The following is a 19,920-nucleotide window of genomic DNA, read 5'->3' as shown; positions in this document are numbered from 1 at the left end:
ATACTATGCATTTCAGTAAGTGGGCAACTTTCACACAGTACAGAAACTGTTACCCCATGTGGCATGAACATTATTCTACCAACTGAGAGGGACTGCTGGTTCAACTGTATACTTTCTGTTCACATAACCTAGCTGTTATTATCATATAATCCCATCATCATTTGTGACCCTCTATGCCCTCTTTTACTGACTGAATACGACAGAAAGCAATTTGCAGATGCTAAAAGCACATTTCTCTAAGGTACATAACCTCAACTTACTTAGATGTCTCCAAAAAAGAAATGATAGGATGACTAATATTAAACAGAATAAATCACTGAGGTAAGAAATCTCATATGTGGGCACAAATCTACTTTATCACTGTGGAAAAATGTAAATGGAGGATTAGCTATTAATGCCACTTGCTAAAGGGATAGCAATTATGAAATTTATTTTGACAGATAAATGAAAAGTAAAAATCGTCCTGTAGATTCACAGAGTTATCAGTCCATAAACTAGGACAGAACCAAACTGAGATCTTAGAAGGTAACTTTATTCATTATTAACATCATATGGACCAAAAGGAAATGTTTTGACTGCCAAATTAATATATTTCCTTACCATTATCCCTCGAATTAAATATTGACATTTTGTGCAAACAGGCCAATACTAATGGTTCTGAAAGAATAATGCTTTCTTTCTAAAACACATTAATATAAACTGGCCTGGTATGTACAGTGATCAGTTTGATAAGGTTTGCCTACAAGAATAAGTATCACAGTCCTTTCTAGACTAACTTGCATCAATCTGTTAAATCTGACTTCAGGGTTGTATGAACAGACTTGTATTTTTTTCCTCCTCTTGCTGTATTCTTTTGATGGAAATAACCGCCTAGTCACAAATATGACCTTTCCAGAACATTAGTTTTGGCACAAACATTGTCCATGTTGGTTATGAGGTTTTGTCCAACATGAAACAGAGAAGAAGTAACTACAGAGAGCATAAAACATGCTAAAGCAATAAACTCCATGAGGACGTATTAGTCATGAAATGAAATCTTCCCCTTTAGTGAAAGAATAATCTTCTTTTTTAAAAGATTAATGTGAGATTCTCTCTGCAATAACCTGTTCTGTACTGAATGCTTTATCTCACTTTAAGGTTCAAAATATCTTCCATAAATCAAATTCACTCAATTAGTGTTAGTAACAGTATTTCTTATTACAGGCCGCCCCTTCAGTTGTTGATTGGCAACATGAGTTATGGATAACTCGGAAAAAGCCTTGACAAATCATCATTTCAATAACAAAGTATCTTGTCCTTGTAACTGGCCATTATCAACATATAATTTCTAAACAATAAATGTCACCGGCAGCTATGAATTCCATCAATGCACCCCTCAAGCAGGAACTATACAATGGTTACTTGAAGACTCATCCTGTAACTACAACATACTGGTTACTCAGCATTAAAATCCTGAGTTCAGGTCTGTTCCTGTATAAGTCATTGTAAGTAGAACTTTCCAGTCATCTTTCTGGACTCTTGCTTCTGTTTATGCTCTTGTAATACTTAGGAGTATTAAAATTTCTGATTAATATTAGACTTTTAACCCAAAATCATTCTACACTGTTAATTAAACTTCTTGCCCTTCAGGCCAAAAATGGGTCCTCTGCAATTAGTATTAGCAGATCACGTAGTCTTTGCTCAGATCAAAGGGTTATTTTGAGAGCTCCATGTGTTTTCTCTGAAGACAGCATTAAAAATTTCTCTTTAATGCTTCTCAATTTCTTCCCAAAGGCTACCAACTTCTGCTACAGTTTGAACAATCTTTCTCTATTGAATAAGGGTTGTTAGCATTTCAATGACCTAATCTCAACAAACTTTGTTTCTCTTACTGAATGGTTGCCTTAGCTCATTTCTTTCAGAATAGATCTTGAATCCTCCATTCTTCTGTAATACTTGCAATTTATGTAGAACAATCAAGACTAAAATTATTACATAGAGGTCACAGTGCTTAGTTAAATAAGAGATAAAAGGGAAGATTTCATCTAATGCAACAAAACACAAGGCTCAGCTAAGAAATCTAATCCAAATCTGGATCAAAATAAATCTTTCTTTTCATAAACTTTATGTCTAGTGCAATTACACAGTAGAAACATCTGTAAACATCATTCAGTAGCAACTAGCTTGAAGTTACGAAGTTAACATTAGAACACTTCATGACAAAAATCACTTTAAGTTGGAAATTCGTTGTTTCAGGTAATATCCAATATTTACACTTTAAAAGAGACACTTTCAAGATTAGCATAATCAATGTTTATATTACTTTTCCAGTAAAAGGACAGTGAACTCTAAAACTGGGACATCCTTACAGGGAATTGACCAAGATGGCTCAAGGCTTTAAAGGAATACCTCAACAACAGCTAAGATTTTTATGTGTGCAAGCAGATTCATAACATTTCTCTATTTAAAATTCTATTTATCTTCTGCAAGAGCCTCTTTAATTTCTCCAGGTCTTTTCCTCTGTTTTCTCCTGTTTGCTAGTATAAGCATCCCATGAGATATTATTTCTAAAGCCACAGCATGTTTACGTTTCTTAAGTCTCAGTCCACTGACAGAGATTGACTTAATACCAATATTGATTTAATACCAGTAATAGCCATATACAGAGTACCACAGATGCAGCAAATCTCACTGTCCTCCTTGCTCCCTCCCATAGCATCAGTAAAAGCTCATTTTATGAAGATTACAGTGTAAATCTCTAGAAGACATTTTTCAGGCCAATTATTCTACTGGAAAATGGGATTTCTGAGTAGGACTGTTTGATATATTCTGGCAGTGATCTCTTAGTTCATTTATTGTATAAAAGGTCTATCTAAAGGACAACAAGATAACTCTGCCTAACAACTCCCACACACTACAGCTTTCTCAGATTAAGATGACTAAAAAGCAGCATTTCCACAAACTATTGTTGGAAAGCACAGAGTGAAAGTGCTTTTACATTAGTAGCACCTAAATAGGTGGTAAAGACCAGACATGAAAGGCTTGCTTTTGGAGTGAGTGGAGGAAACAGGCTACAGGTACAGAAGCATTTTCCCATAGTGCTTAATAATTATGCTACCTCTACTTTGGTTAACAGAGATGGACTTGAATTTAGCAGTCTTGTGCACATACTTGATAGGTATAATGGCAATAGTGGCATTCAGCAGTGTAGAGATCTATTTCAAACGGTGACTCCAATGATCAGATAAGTTCAGAGAGGCAACAGTAAAATGAGAGGATGCAAGACATGATCAATTTCATTATCAGTGATAAAACATGAAATCTGACTCTTAACGTGATGATTTTGTTATCGTTGTACTTGCATCATTTTGTTTTCCTAAAGACTTGCATTTCAGTGCATCAAAAATCATTTCATTTTCAGCTGAATTGCCGCCAGTCAAGTATTTAGCATTGTGAGCTGGTCAGTTCTACTCCCATTTCACATTTTCTACAGTTATCAGTGCTGTTTCTGCTGCCAGGGAGTTAGTTTGTGGCTTTATAAGTCATCTTGACCTCAGCAAATGAAACAGTCCAAATATAAGATTACATTTTCTTATAATTAGGAAAAGTATTTGATAGAGTAGCGCAGAGGTAACATTGTCTGCAGATTAAACAAACAGTTCAAGCTACAGTCCATGTTGTTCTGCATTCTGAGTGATGAGCACACAGAGATTTTTTGTGCGTTAAAACCAAAAACACAACAGCCAAGAATGATGGTTCACAGAGATGACAATGACATTAACTACAATCACAACATAAGACAAGATTGTATCAGGTCTCATGGTCCTGTCACTTTAAGAGTGGAAGGTAGACATGGAATTTGTTAATGGAGAGGAAAGAAAAAGTAGGTAGGTTTATATACTTAACTAAAAAATCACCCAGTTTGGGGCTACTTGTGACTTTTTCAAACCTTTAGCACATTGAGATTGATCATTGAATTTTCTTTACCCTTTAAAGCATGTGAATGAGGCAGGAAGCATATCTACTGTTTTGAGCAGATGCACCAGTGCTGCCATGATTCAATCAGAGGCTGACTGACAAGGGCATATGATGGAAGAATAGCAGATATGTCCTGTCATGGGAGAACAGGCTGCTGTTACTCAAAAGCCCTGTGACTACATTTAATGTAGAAGCTGAGCCAGATCTAACACAGCCTGCTCACAGTGGACCAAGCAAAAACTGACTGTGATTGCTAGATGGAGACAAGGGAAATGGGGAGGCAATAATATACAGTGAAGAGTGAAAGCAGCGGAGATTGATGTGAAGAACAGAGTGGGAGAAACAAAATGATGCCTCTTTGTTTCTCACTCTCCAGGTCATGCATTAAAACCTTCCGAAAGTTGCACTGCCCTTGTAACTTACTTTCTGCATTAGGCATTTCTGTATAACCCACAGTGAGTACCACAATATTATTTTTTTCCACAATACATTTGTTACACACCAGTCACTTAATGGCTTGCTGAGTGTAAGGCCTCAGACTAATTTCTTGAATGGGCTAAAAGATGCGCAGAGAGTAATACAAAACAATTGCTAGAAGAAGGAGATAATGTCACGATTAAGGAAGATAAGTGCTACTCTGGAGAACTATAGCCTATTTCTATGTGTAAAGCTGACTTCTAGTATAAAGCTGGGCTTCATACTTGCATTCAAATATTCTTATTTGCATTTATCTCAAACTTCAGATCTCACAACTAAATTCTTACACAGCTTACAAAGAAAGCTTAATACAAAGATTTTCATTTTCTGAAATGACAGACAGAAGTAACCACCATTTCTTGCACATAAAACTTTTGAAATGTTACCTTCTGAATATAGCAAAGCTTTGCAGGGTTGGTACAGTGGTACCTGGGATATCCATCTTTACAAACACTACATGAGAAAACTGTATCTTCTATACATGTATTTCTAAAATCTTCTATAATATTTATAATAGGATTCTTTTTCTTTGCGTGACAACATTTAGTTCTTTGGGCTCCAGCTTTCAATGAATAAAGAGACAATGCTAACTAGCAAACTCTACAACCATGCTTTAGAACAACTAAGAGTTGGTGGTTTTATGATGTATGAATATTCAGTAAATGTCACCACAAAACTGAAAATGTCAACTTTTCTATTTGAATATATTTCACTACAGTTTAACGCTGGAAGAAAGGAGATAAGGGGGGTAAAAAAAAAAAAAAGTAGAAATGTTCCCTTGTATTCAGGCCAGGAAAACCAAAACACTGGAACAAAATTGCTCATGATTTCTGAATTCACTTTCTTTGTATACCACTTTCCCTGTAACAAAAGGTGGGCTTAAAGACTTCTGGGGAGTCAAAAAAGCCTCCAAACTAAGTGAAGGCTCTCTTCACTTTTGAAGCAGACAGAATGCCAAAAACACTGAGAGAAGTCAATGAAAATTGCCACAAGAAAATAATGTTGGCAGCAAACTGAATTCATTACATCATACTTAGGCATGTTGCACCCAACAGAATTTGTTTTTGGAATCAAATCAGGGGAAAGACCAAGGGCAGATTTTATTGATAGGAGATTGTGGCTGTATTGTGTTCAAAAACACCACCTAAGTAAACAAAGCAAAATGCTAAACCAAACTAAACAATGTAGAGATTAAATATTGCCAAATTAAGGAAAAGGATGTCATTAGGCAGATGCCTTGATCAGAAAGAAGCAGTCAGCTTTGTTTACCTCTGACAGTTTTACCTTCCCTTGGTAGGTCAGGCATAGGGTCAGGTGTTGTTCAGAAGAGGAAGTCATGCTTTCCTCTTAAGCATCTCTTCAGAGACAGCAATTTGCCTACTAATGCTCTGCTGGCTCTTATGCTTCCAGGGAGTGGATCTATGTTGACACAAAAAGTTCTTATAGTGTTGTACTTTAAAGTGGCAATACAAGTTGTGGAAAAAATCACTTTTTATTACCTTTATCAGTAGGCTGATTGACTTTAACCAGTTGCTTTGAGTTCAAAGACATGTTTTTATGAGTTACTAATAGGATAGAAATTTGTTGTTCCTTTATCTTATGCATCTCTTCAGCTTTTTACATTCACTATATTTTGTATATACATATACACAAGTAGTTTTTCAGTAAAGCCATTGTATAGAATTTGCAGTCCTCAGATAAATAGAAATTGTGTACTTTAACTACAATATTAATTACTATATTCCTTATTCAGAAATTAATTAGTCTTTAAATCTGATTTCAAAGATTGTGGCTTTCAACCTTCAAACTATGACAACAATATTTACTTAAATATTTTTAAATCAATAATTTTTGGATTTTACAACTTTTACAGCTATAGTTCTGATGGGGAGGAAGGGAGTATTCACCACTATATAAAAAGAACTTCTTCCTCTCCAATGCATAGTATGTCAAAGGATTTACAACAGATATGTTAATTCACCAGTTTTAATAAGAAAACCAAAGACGCTAAGCATAAGCAGGTTATGTATTCATCTCTTCTTTCACTCTCAAGATGTTCCTTACACATATCAGGCAGTCTAGAGATGGGAAAGATGTTATATGTGTGAGAGCTAGAAAGCATCTATCTTCTCAAGAATTCCTAAAACAAACACAAAAGCCACCTTTATATTGCAAATCTATCTATAACATAAACAGGATTCTAGCACTTCTAGTGGCAATCTATATCAGGATAAATTACGATACACAAGTCCTGAAAAGTGACAGAGACTTTGTTTTATCACTATGTCATGTCTAGGCAGAGTCCTTATTATAGAGCTCTTGGTGCTCAAAGTCTATTCTGAAGTGACAGAATATCTCTAGGCTGGAGCTACCACCAGCTAGAGGAGTTTATTTTGACTCATTCCTCTCAGAGAAAGAATAAACAACCTTTGGGTCTTCATAAGTGAAGGGAGCAGTATTTAATAGTTTTCTATCAACCTAACCTTGAAAATAATGATAGAATAATAAATCTGAAGGCAGTTCAAACTAACATATCTGTCAGTAACTTCATGCTAAACAACAAAGGCAATAATAAAAGCACTCCACTAGTCACACACTTGAATGAAATATAGGGAAAAGATCTAATCAATAGGTTGCCTAGTAAGATAGTAAAAAACAAACACTTGTTATTGATCTATTTTATTCTCAGGTATTTTTTTTTAATTTTTTTTTAACCTGACACAGGCAGTATGGACATGCCAAAAAGCTCTTACAAGAGTTCAGCTTGAGGTCTGTTTTTAACAACTGTTCTCATGCATCAGGAATTCTTTCTTTCCTGGCTTATTTCTACTGATTAAACACTTGAGGCTGACAGGGTTTTCTCCTCTCCCTTTAAACAATATATTTCATTTTTTTTGTTTGTTTTTTTTTAATACTGCACATAGTAAAGTTTTAGCTATTTAATATCTGCAGAATTCTCACAGTCTTGTTGCCTAATATGGTACAGTGTTGATATGTTTTCTTTTTCCCCTAATACACTGTGAGAATTTAATCTCTGTCTTTACTATTTCAGTGTTAGCTAAATATTAACCTAGTCCCTTACCTCTCCTGCAGAACCTCTGCCCCATCCTTTCTATATCTAAAAAAATTGTCTGAGTGGAATATAACCATAATCTTTAAGTCTCAAAAGCCTTAAGTTTGTGTTACAGTCACTCCCAATTGCATTTGAACTCATTTTTGCTACAAAAACTTAACAACAGTACCATGTCAGCAGTTTTGCCTTATTTCTTGAGGCACTGGGACTACTTACTCGATTTATAAATATGAACTCTTTATAGCTTTAAAGAGGCATATCTTGAGTGTGTTTGTCCAACAAACTCCTCTTCACCCTTTTTCCGTCTCTCTTGCAGTTTGGTCTGTCTCTCTGGTACTTAGGTAAAATCTATCATGAATTAAGGAAGCTGTCTTGACGAGAATAGGAAAAGTATGTGCACAAAACTGTACTCAGTTTCCAGTAAATCTATGACATGGGCCAATAAAGCTGAAAAGTTGTTTTTTTTTTAAAGACTAAATCTATCCTCAGCTGGCATCAACTTTTTTTCATAACTCAGAATCTAAATACCGTAACAAAGTGTAGGGAACAAAGTCACACATCAGAGTCTGATCTCATTCTTCTAAATATTTCAAAAGAATGAAATAACTAAGGCCAAGTAAAGGATGAGCTGAAGAGAACATTTTTCCTCTTCATCCCCTTCTCAATCACTTTCAATGTTTTTAAGCTTAAAAGAACATTGCCTTGCAAATTATTCAGTACATGCAATTGGCTGGATCTGGAAAGGAGTTTGTGTGTTATTCTTTCTAGAAGTATATTCTTTTCTATTTTTTTTAAGTGGTTTCCTCCTAATGTCTACTTAGTTTATGATCTAAGCAAGAAAATAAACAAATTTCAGGATAATAATGATTCATCGTATAAGTTTTCTTCTAATATTTTCAGCGACTGCACCTGAGAGTAAGAAACATTATACCTTATAGTTTGCTTTATGGAGAATTTTGATTGCTGATTTTGCAAGGCAAATTCAGAATAATACTCTGAGAAAACAGTTTGCAAAACAATGATTTTGACACTTCTACTTCCTAACATTTTGACAGTGCAGCTAGTCCTCCAAATAGAAAGAACTTCTTCCTCTGGATAGTCTCATTAGGATGAATGCACAGACAAATGTTCACCAAGCACTTCTTTAACTTTAGCTAAGCATACTGGAAAACATGCTACTTAAAACTAGCATTTAACACCACCTAGCATCCAGAATGGCCAGTGACTATTGTGTTAAATATTTAAAAAGAAAAATTAGCTTTTTTTGCTGATCATAATTGGTATCACGCAACCTACTCAAACTACTTTATACTACAGTTAGGACAAGACTTTATTGCTATAGTAGCCAAGACTTATTCCTCTGTCTTGGTATTTTGTGCTGAAGTCAAGTAGCATTGGGAGGAATGGTTCCACATCAGGATTTAAAGATCAGTACGAACAAGTTTTACCTGTAATTGCACAAATAAACATCCTAGTATAGCTTTGTAAGTTACTATGATGTCAACTTAGTTAAATTTATGTACATAAAAGCTATGCGATGGACACATTTGAGAGACTGGAAACAAATTAAAGCAAGTTTTCCTCTATTTGTCTACAAGAAATTAGAATTATGGTGCTGTTAATCCACAGTAATGCTTCATTTGAACATGTTTGTTGTATCTAACATTGATGTATTGCAATTCAGAAACTTATGTAGTTTGTTTTTTATTTTTTTTATTTTTATTCACATTACTAAAACATATTTTAGTAAAGATTAACTCATAATCTATGTGCATAAGCACATAAACTATAACAGGTAGTGAGAAATATTATCATACCTAAAAGAGGAACTACTTTTAGCAAATTCTGTTATACAAAAACAATTTATGCAAATACCATCAAGAGCTCAATTTGTATGATGATACAAAAGTAACACTTTTCAGGAAAGTGTTAAGCACATATTTACTTTACTCATGCTTTCTATTGAACCTGAAAAGAATTAAGTTCCAGCTAAAAGTTAAAGGCTTCTGTATATGCCTTTCTGCATAAATAATCTGCATCAATTAAGCAATGTATTATTTTTAACTATACTAAGGAGTTTGAGGATATTAAAAAAAATAAAAATAAAAGGCAAGAAGAAAATTTAATAAATAGCACATGGGAGTTTTCTTGGCCCGAGTCTAACTTTTTTATATTTTTGATGTGAATTTACCGCCTGTGAAAGGTAAGAACCTTTCTTGACTAAGAACCCTCAAGCTGAAGTTATCTATACAGCCACAGGCATGCAGTGCATCAACAGCAGTATTGTCAAATTTCCCCTTAAAATGCATTTCTTCTCTCAAGCCGATCAGAGTTTGTATACTGCTAAAGAAATGTGGAGTTTTTCTTCTTTCTATATATATTTTTTTTAAATTTTATTTTTCAATTCCAGGGAAAAGAATGGAAACTGATTTTCATAAAGGAAGGAGTCCACTTTCTAGCATTAAAGGGGCTTCAAACCACATCTATTTGTGACGTAAATACTTTTTTGTAATCTTACTTGAGCAACTGCATGATTTTGAAGTCAGGCACTTGGTCTTAAATTGTCAGCCTTCCACGGTTCATTATCTCACCTTTTTTTTATTGCAAATCTCAGTCTCCCCAGTCAGTAAGTACCAACTCTACAGGGAGAACCAGAGGCTAAAAGGTACAATTCCATAGATGTACAAGCCCAAAAATTTACACTGAAGTGAATGTCTGTTGATTCAACCATTACTTGCTCCCAGGTAGTTAAGCTTATTTTCACTGGGAAGTTAATACCTAATGAGCCAAGAGGCAAACGGGAGACAACCTTTTACAAGCTGTGCTTTGTTCATACCACATCTTACAGGCAACAGAAGTAATACAGCAAAATGACTTTGATTGATCAGAGTTGCCACAACCACATCTTTCATTAGCACAAAGCCATCTATTCTGCCAAAGACAAATCTTGATAGACGATTCAAAAAGCATATTGTAGAGAAAAATAAAGTGCTGTCTATGACCATTTCCCAGTGTAAGGATTTTAGTATTTGCACTGCATACTTGCCTCACCTTAAGAGTTCTCCTGAAAGTAGTACCTTTCTGTTTAATTAATCAATACTTAATGAATAAATAATTCATTAAGAAAAGTAATTAATTAAGGAAATAACAAACTCTTTTTAAAAATCCATCAAATAAGCACCCAGATGAGGCACCACAGCTTTGTGCACAGTTTCATTTTTGTCAGGGCCAAGTACAAGAAAGCTGAGAAAAAATCCTGTTTTACAGCTGCCTAACATTTAACTAAAGTTTTTATTACCTGTAGTATGCTACTGCACAAAGAATTTCATTAAGACCATAGCTTCTTTTTTCTAAGCATTGTACTAACACACTTGGAGACAGTCTCTGGCCACGTATAATCAATTTTAAACATTTAGTGTATTATTTAACTTCAACATTTTAAGTTAGACATGGGACTGTTCAATGGATCAGAGCTTAAAGCACTTTTCAAATGCACTATTAAAAGGAAAATGTAGGTTACTGGTACTATGGATGGGTTTTGCCAAGAAGTTAGAACTCATATCTGAAGTTTCCTAATATTTAAGGATTTTCTATAATACCTCGCACTATAGAAACTGAAGGCAGCTGTAAATCACAAATAGAAACAAAAGCCACATGTATCAAAGCACAGAATATACTAGGGTTGATCTGTCTCTTCGTTTCAAGAGCTAGGAGTTTGGGGAAATCTCAGACATCACCCAGGATGAAAAAGGCTATAAAGAACTTCAGATTGTTTGGCCCAGCTCCCTCACAACCTCCTTGGGCAACCTGTGCTAGAGTTTCAAGGGGAAAAAGCTAGGAAGGAACTAAGGAATTCCTTGTGTCATAGATTGAGATTGGTTGAGATCGGTTGAGATCAGATTTTTGACACTGCTACAGACAGCTATATATAGAAGTGTATTCATAGAATCATAGAATGGTTTGGGTTGGAAGGGACCTTAGAGACCAAGTTCCAACCCTCTTGCTGTGGACCTTCTACTAGATCAGGTTGCTCAGAGCTCCATCCAACCTGGCCTTAAACATTTCCAGAGATGGGGCATTCACAACTTCTCTGGGCAACCTGTGTTTCATAGTAAAGAGTTTTTCCTCATATTTAGTCTAAACCTACTCTCAGTTTAAAGCTGTTCCCTCTTGTCCTATCACTACATTCCCTTGGAAAAAGTCCCTCTCCATCTTTCTTGTGGGCTCCCTTCTTGTACTGGAAGACTGCAATTAAGTCACCATGAAACTTTCTCTTTTCCAGGGTGAACAAACACAATTATCATAGACTTTCCTCACAGGAGAGCTGCTCCATCCCTCTGGACTAGCTCCAACAGGCTGATGTCCTTCTAGTGCTTGGGACCTCAGATCTGGATGCAGCACTTCAGGTAGGGTGTCACCAGAGTGGAGTAGAGGGGCAGAATCACCTCCCTCGACTTGCTGGTCGTGCTGCTTTGGATGCAGCCCAGGACACATTTGGCTTTTTGGGCTGCAAGTGCACATTGCTGGCTCATATCCAGCTTCTCATCTACCAGCACCCCCAAGTCCTTCCCACCAGGGCTGTTCTCAATCTGTTCATCCCCCAGCTTGTATTGATACTGGGAATTGCCCCAGGTGCAGCACCTTGCACTTGGTCTCGTTAAACATATTATGTATGTTAAATGCATTGCAGAAGTATTTTAACATAGTACAGCCTAATGACTAAGGAAATAGCAAGACTCATTATTTGTAACATTACATTTTCTAATTTAACTTAAGGTATGTCAAATATATTTATCATGACTTGTTTGGATGTTTTTTACATCTGTGGAGATCATTAGAACTTTTATTTCTAACCATACTTTTATCAAATGAAACATTAGCTACACTACTCTAGATTGACTTTTTATCCAATATATGATAAAAATTAAAAATCAATGTCTGTCAACAATAGAAGTGTCCTAAAGCAGATTTTTGGTCATATGCTGCCCTTCTGTTATGCTAAGAGTGACAAAAATTACTTGATATACTCAAAAAATTACTTGATATACAAACAGGAGGGTTGGCAAGCAGCAAGGAAATAACCACAGTCCATTTTACTTAGTCACATTCAGTAGACTCAATCTAGACATTCAAACATGTTTTAATAGAGAACCTGTAAAAATTGAAAAACTTTGAAAATTCACCCCTGGTTCTATCATCTAACCATGAGTTCAGGCTTCCTAGAAGAGATTAAGAGCAATCTAGATAACTATACTAGGAGTTTTATGAGGCTATTGATGCACTCAGCTCTGTATATACCAGCTGAGAATTAGAAGCATTACTGTTATGCAAGTCCAATGCAGCAGCTAGTGGGGTTTTGGTGCTAAGCATGAGCTACAAAAAATGCCTTACAAGATTTGTTGGCCTAGATATGATGCCATGAAACCACGACTATGATTATTGTCAGAGCTCAGCTGATTAAGTACACACTGTAGTCTTTTGGGCCGGCTTGAGGACCTGTGCATTGTATTCATTGAGGGATGATGACACTCTAAGGTTTTTGAAAACCAAGCCATCTCAGAGCTAAAGAATGGATTTAGGTGACTGCCTTTAGACATCTGTGTTTAAAATTTGATGGTTTACCATAAACAGATAAGTAGTCCTCAGGCTAAAACCAATAGATTAGAAAATAATACTTTAGAAAGGAAATGTTCTAGCAGACTACATTGCAAACCTCTTTTATCCCAATTTTTATTATATTTTTTTAATTGTTTGCACAGAATCAAGGGAGGGCTCAGACACTGTCGGCCACCACACCAGGAGGAATTTTGTCTTCTATCTACTTGATATATTCTACGATAGATTAAAATAGTTCTGTTTGCGTCTCTGGAGATAGCCTAATACAACTATAGAATCTCAATAACAGGAGTAGCAGCTTAAATTGAAAATAATAATAACTTTCCATCTGATCAAATCAATTTTCAAATGTCAGTTTATTTTCCCTTAAAAATGTTATTTAAAGGTATAAGCAAACTCATGAACTCCTGTTTCTGCTAAAAATAGCATAAAAGATCTTTCTTCCTGCACAAAATATACAATTTTAAGGATTTAAAGAAAAATATGCTTAGAAGATCTTATAGTCAGGATATAGCTTCACATATAAAATAAATTATTAATTAGAGACCAGTAAGTATCTATTTTTGTTTTTCAGAAAAGTCAGTATTTTAAAGTAACATTACTGTTTGGCACAGTTTGGTGTTGATCTTAGTATTCCAATATTTAAAAGGCTATCAGATCTTCTAACATTTTAATACAAATGCAGTCTGTGGCTGTGACATCATTCAGCATAGATATATTTTACCCTGATATTTCAGATAACCCCAAGTGTGTTTCTCTAAATGCATTAAAAATCTACACAGTTTCTCTTAACAGATTCCACGTGGAGAAGAGTAGATTAGGAAACAGGCTTCATCAGGATAGCACTGATGTTTATCTGTAACATTCTTTTCTTCAGGGTTTCTAAAAATTCCTTTTCAGCAACTGCCTGAATTTCTAAATGTGTCCTATCAACACTTTATTATATTTTTGACATCCTAGTGGAGACTGTTACATTAGATCTATAAGTGAGTTTAGCCTCACTACAGAAAAAGTAATATTTTTCTGTATCCATACCCTTTTCAGTCATAGGGCTCAATGTGTAGGTTAGCAATGTCCACTAGGTGCTGAGACCTACTGACTTCAGTGGGAGTTACAATGCCTCTTTTGCTCAATACATCCATTAAGGTGATATTGGCTGTTGCAAGGGAATGGAACAATCTTTTAAGATAAAGGTATGGGAGATGGGCTCAGAGACATAACATTCAGGCAAGCTAAGGCATAATGAAGTTAATAAAAGGCACACAGCAGATTCCAGGGGAAAAGTGAGATTTTTTTTCCCCCTCACAACATGGAAGGAATGTTAAAGTAAAAAAAAACAAATAAGAGAGGTGTTTCAGTAATAAATTGCCTGGAGAATTAAGAGCAGCCAGTAAATATGACACCAGTCACCTTGCAGGCATTGCTAAGGAGACAGCAAGATGCTAGATAAAAATCCATCCAGACAAGACAGGTCAGGGAACTCTTAAGATAGAAAACAAAATTTCCCAAAGTCTAAAGGCCTTACTGTAAACACTAGCTAAAACTTTTGCATTGGTTAATACATCAAACCACTTTGTCATGTTTAAACAGGTCTGCAGAATATGTGATATTTTAGAAGCAGCTCAGCAACAACAAATGGCAGGTCATAGACCATTCTAATCACATTTCATATTTTTAAATGTTCCCATAACTACAAATCAGTATAATGTCATAAACTAATTTGTTTTAATACGATAATGTAATTCAATAGAAGTAGTTAAGAAAAAAAAAAGAGACAAAAAATCGAGTCCCATAAGCCCATTAATCTAGCAGTAAGTTTTCACTTGAGATCTTATGGAGTAACCACAAAAAAATGAAAACAGAGTTAAATATCACACTCAAGAACTATTTCATATTTCATTAATATTTAGTTTAGGGCCATGGAAGTAAGTTGCTTCTTGGGGAAAAAGCAGTGAGAGTTTTCACAAAGCAAATAATTCTTGCGTGTCCTAACAGAGTGGGTGTATGCTAGAATTATTCTTCTTCACTTGTAGTTGCTATACACAAATCATTGTACCCTAAGATATATGTACTAAGTCCTTGGGTAGCTATAAATGTTACTCTGTAGAGCAGGTAGAAGGTGCTTGGGAATGCAGTAAGGTTTGCAATGTTTTCTCTGAATAATCCAACCAGAAATAGCATGTCAGGGTGAACAGAAATTCTGAGCAGATGGCTCCTGCATAATTTCAGCTAGGTAGAGCTGCATATGACTGTCTTATATCTACCTAGTCATTAAATGTTACTTTAGGCCTGTCTGATGGTTGGCATTTCCAAAGGCACCCACGAGTATTAAACATCTGAAATCTCACACCGCTTGAAAAAGTTAATTATCCAACTCCCTTGTGCTTCCTTTCACAATGAGTTTTGGCTCAATGCTACAGCAAAATACTGTGAAATGCTGTGTGCTTGTTTTTCCCATGCAAGCTGAATACTCTGTGTTGTACCAACGGCCCTCCTTCAATACCAAGGGAGAACCATGTAAATTCTCTTTGTGTAAATTAGGAGAATGTATTGATCAAATAGTAAGTTGTTCCTCAGTGCCCAGATAAATGCAAAATTCATTTTACACCTAACTCATTGGATTCCTGATTATTTCACCTAAAAAAAATGGTTTAAAGCCAGTAAATAATTTACATTCCTTTCCAAAATTCATTATTCATAGTAAAACCTATGTAATCATTTAATATCTTTTCAGTAATGAAAATAATAAAAACGTAGGTGTTATGCATAATATACTCTAAGGTTAATTAAAACTGAAAGAAAAACAAAAAAAATATCAGAAATACATTATTGCTTTCAACTGACGCAGCAGCCACTTGGTCCAGGTCTAGATTTTCTCTAATCAAGAAATCAAGCTTTCATTTAAATCTTTGCAACTCCACTGAAGTTCACAGAGGCTGAAGACAAGGGTCAAGTACAGAATATAATTTGGAGGTCATGTACAGAGAAACTGAACTCCACCTTTCCTATCAGTATTATTTTTAAACTCATAATTACCATAACACTTTTTCCTTCATCACCCTGACTTTGATATCCTCAAGAATAAGATGATGAGATAGATGAGAGGTGATAACAAGTTCTACTAAAGTAATCAAATTTTCGAAGATGATACCTCATAGGACCTCTTCAATTCTAGCAAGGGTCTTCCAATTTCCTTTAGGAAAGGCTTCAATCTTAGAGGTGCTCATGCTCTGCCACTAATGAGTGTAATTTGAGTCTTAATGTCATCATTTTCTTACTACACCTATAGGGTATATTTGCATTATGCTTAGTGTGAAACACTTACATCATCTATATCTGAGTTAGAAAATAGAAACAATATTATATGTAGAATAATTTCTGGTTTGTATTTGTTAGGTAAATAGACAGATAGTAGTGATGTAGAAACCAAATGAGCATCTATTCCAAAACAAAGATATATTGTGTACATAAAATGCCCCAGTGGATTGACATATGAAGGGAAATCTCATGACCCATCAAAATTAAAATCTCAGACTACAAGAGTGGAGGTAGGAGAGGTGATCAAAATTCTCTAGTTGCTAGGCATTTTATGGAAAGAGGCCACATTCACTCATCTTATTAAAATTCATGAAAATTGAAAATATCCAAAAGCCCAGGAGGGGTGGGGTCAGAAAATCTATTTCACTGGGAAGCTTACTCTAAATTCACCTTGAAAGCACTTTCCCCATCACAGACTTCCCAACAGCCTTTTGATTTCTCTCCTACTTAAGAGGTAATTATAGAACTTCTTTTCCTCCCAGCCTAACGCATACAGAAGGGGTTCACTTCAGCCTTTTATGCAGATTGCAATGGTTTTTTCCTAACTAGATCTTTATTGCAGATTATTTCTCCTTTGCTCTCTCTCTCCAATTCATCTAATTAGCTTTATTTTTATTTCCTTCTCCCCATATTTGTCCTCTGTGTCATTTGCTATCATAATTACTTTAGTATTAAATATTGTTAACTCCACACTTCTCTATTCCTCTTTTTCTTTGCTTTTGCCTTTAGTTTTAAATTTACAGTTGTCAGAAAACCATGACGCTCAAGCACAGGAATGATGGAAGGGGGAGAGTAAACAGAGGCTACGTAGCATATTTCTCACGTGGATAAATTTTTTAAAAAGATTCAAATCCAAAGGAAAAGAATAAATTCTTTTCAGAAGGATTTCCAAGGCCACCAGAATCACGTGAGATTTTTAAGATCACGACAGTCATTTCAGCCAGGAAGAATCTGACTGTATGAGTTTAAACTGCCAATGATGGATGCTTGGCTTATATCATCTGATCTGTCCTTCACAGTTTTTGCTGCTTTTAATTTCTTGTACAAATTGACACAAAGAGGAAGATGAGATGGGAAACTCTGCACTATCCCATTTTCACATCAAGGAAGCCTGTCTCCTTCTAACACTGCTACTACAATAGTACAACAAAATTTCTCCATGCTCAGGCACCTCCTGTATCTTGGGAATTTATTAAGTTTAATATTTACTAATAACTAATAAACACAGTGTTTCCAATATTAAACCAAAGCTTAGGCATCACTTAACCACTGAAAAAATACTGTTTTAGGCAAGTTAGAAGTAGAGTCAACTTTGTTTGTTTGTTTATTTGTTTGGGGTTTTTGCTAATAGTTCACCTTTATTCTTAAAAAGAAAGCTGGTAAACACTTTTTTTTTTTAAACTACTTTTATAGTATTGGGTAAAAATTTCAGGACATGAACAATGGCAGTACTGCCACAAACAGCTTGCTAGAGTATATCCCAAAGATTTAACATTCCAAATAGAAGCAGCAGACCTGCGTGGCTCATCACACACTTTTGCATGTGATGTCAATGGTCAATAACACACCGGCAGTTTGCCCCCGGAATCCACCAAGAATATATAATTGCCAATAAAGAGGCAAAAAGGAAATATTCTTTCATGGAGAAACTGTCGTATATATGAATATATGAAGTGATGATATAAGAATAAAGACTTGTTACAAAGCTCTCACTCAGAGAGTTGGTCCACTTTGGAAACAAGCAATCACAGATGTGACTAAATCAACCGAACTACACGTCACTGAAAGATTTGCCTTCAATGTATTAAGAACAGATTTTTTCCTCAGCCCAACTGTTCTGTTTTATATATCATTCACTCAATCAGCTGCATAGACCTCTCTCATTCTTGGTCGTTTCAATAGTAGTTGCTGAAGCTTTTATACATTTACGATAATAGACACACTAAATACTGTAAGTATTTTTGTATACCTAAGTGGCCTCAAAAGAGAAACTTTCTATTTATAAACCTTAAGAACAAATTCTCCCTTACTCTGCTGAAAAACACTCATACCACCAAGTTCTACGGAATCTAAAGCAGCATCCAATGTTTTCTTTCAATGTTGTCTATCTCCCTAGCTTTAAATTCTCCCTTTTTCAGAATCCTATCTGGCACACGGAGGAGGTTTTTTCAATAAACCAATACTGTAATAAAAAAATGACTGCCTCTATGTATTCCACATATTAACTGAGTTTCTCTTATACAGATAAAATCCTTCACCTTATACTCTATATTTGACACTCATTTTTAATAACAGACCTTAATAAAAGAAGCACCTAACAAAAAAGTGACTCTAAGATATCACAAAGTTAAATCTTGTCTGCTTTTACATATTGGCTAATCAACTTAATTTGATTTCAGAAAGAATGATAGCATTTTGCTGTTTTCAAAGTATATTTTTGAAAAAGAATATCATCTGAAAGAAATGCTATGAGGACAGGCATGTTAGGTAATAGCTATCATTTTTTTGTCAGCAAAATGGAAGGCTACCGTTTTCAGCAAGAATGAAATTAGCAGTTTATCCATGAAAAATGTAAAAAAAACAAAACCAAATTATATGCTTTTTCCTAAAATTATTATAGCATAAATATCCCTTGTTGTGGTTTAAATCCAGCCAGCAGCTAAGCACCACACAGCTGCTTGCTCTCTCCCCCACAGTGAGATGGTGAAAAGAAGAGGAAAAGTGAGAAAACTCATGGGTTACAACACAGACAGTTTCATAGGTAAAGCAATGGCACATGCACAAGCAAAGCAATAAAGGAATTTATTCACCACTTCCCACAGGCAGGCAGGTGTTCAGCCATCCCTAGGAAAGCAGAGTTCTATTATGTGTAACAGTGACTTGGGAACACAAATTTCATCCAAACCTCCCCCTTTCCTTCTTCCCACAATACTATATGCTGAGCATGATGCCATATGATATGGGATATCCCTGTGGTCAGTTGGGGTCAGCTGTCCTGGCTGTGTCCGCTCCTAATTTCTTGTGCACCCCCAGCCTACTTGCTGGCAGAGAGATGTGAGAAGCAGAAAAGGCCTTCAGGCTGTGTTAGAGCTGCTCAGCAGTAAGGAAAACATCCCTGAATTATCAGCACTGTTCCCGGCATGAATCCAGAACATAGCCCCATACCAGCTACTGTGAAGAAAATTATCTCTCTTCCAGCCCAAACCAGCACATTCATGTAGCACCTATATGGAAAACAATACATACATGATAAAATTGCTCCCCAAAACATGTACACACAAAGAAGAAATTGCCTTCCAAAATGTTATGTTTAACAGCAGGATTTTCAAAACCACTTTTGTGTCTCACTCTGTGAAGTTAGTAAAAAGAAAAGGCAGAGAAAGAAAAGGCAAAACAAAAGAGACTCATTGAGGAATACCAACAACCAAAACATATCTGCCTGTTCTGCTAAACACTATCATGTCAAAGTGGGCTTTGCT

General features: G+C 35.5%; 1 protein-coding gene across 2 annotated transcripts in view; it reads right to left on the bottom strand.

Annotated features, from left to right (window-relative positions):
• CNTNAP2 (contactin associated protein 2) overlaps window positions 1-19,920 on the bottom strand; it is a 1,217,517-nt gene that overhangs the window by 648,675 nt on the left and 548,922 nt on the right. The window lies entirely within an intron of this gene.

The sequence above is a fragment of the Manacus candei genome, unplaced genomic scaffold (genome assembly GCF_025592945.1).
Source record: "Manacus candei isolate 608988 ecotype Guabito, Panama unplaced genomic scaffold, ASM2559294v1 h1tg000095l, whole genome shotgun sequence".
Taxonomy (NCBI): Eukaryota; Metazoa; Chordata; class Aves; order Passeriformes; family Pipridae; genus Manacus; species Manacus candei.
This window is presented reverse-complemented; position numbering and strand designations above follow the sequence as displayed.